Here is a 573-nt window from a genome sequence, read left to right on the forward strand (position 1 = left end):
TCTGCCAAAATTCCTTTATCATGTGTCACTGTTTTGGCCTATCTTTTGGACTCTCGTTCTGAGAAATATAAAACATTCAACAACAAATCCCTTTATCCCGTTTAATCTGTTAATAGAAATTCAATTGATGTCTTCATCTTAAATGGATTTTCTAAAGATACTTGTATAATGGAACGGTGTAGGCCTATAATGCCCACCTCTCTTATCTTTCTCTTCTCAGTTTTCGATCCTCCCGATCATGATGAGGCCTTTTACATGAACTGTGTTAATGTCATGTTGATTAACTATCCAACATGCCATTTTCAGGTGGAAACCAACCCGGCCTCTTCAAGCCACCCCCCCCCCCCCCCAACAGTATCTGTTTTGGTTACACCTTTTCCCCTTTCTTTTTTCTTAGTGGTGGTCAGATTTTTTCCCCCTTCAAATTAACCCCAAAAAGTTGCTATAACTTTCGGAAATGTTCCCACCCTATTGACGAAGTCCTGGATCATGGATTTTAGTCACAACAAAGGATATTGCCAACCTGTCCAAGCGTTATAGGCCTAAAAAAGAAATGTGTATTGCCCTTTGCGA

Source organism: Strongylocentrotus purpuratus, unplaced genomic scaffold (genome assembly GCF_000002235.5).
Source record: "Strongylocentrotus purpuratus isolate Spur 01 unplaced genomic scaffold, Spur_5.0 spur5_scaffold_3, whole genome shotgun sequence".
Classification (NCBI taxonomy): Eukaryota; Metazoa; Echinodermata; class Echinoidea; order Camarodonta; family Strongylocentrotidae; genus Strongylocentrotus; species Strongylocentrotus purpuratus.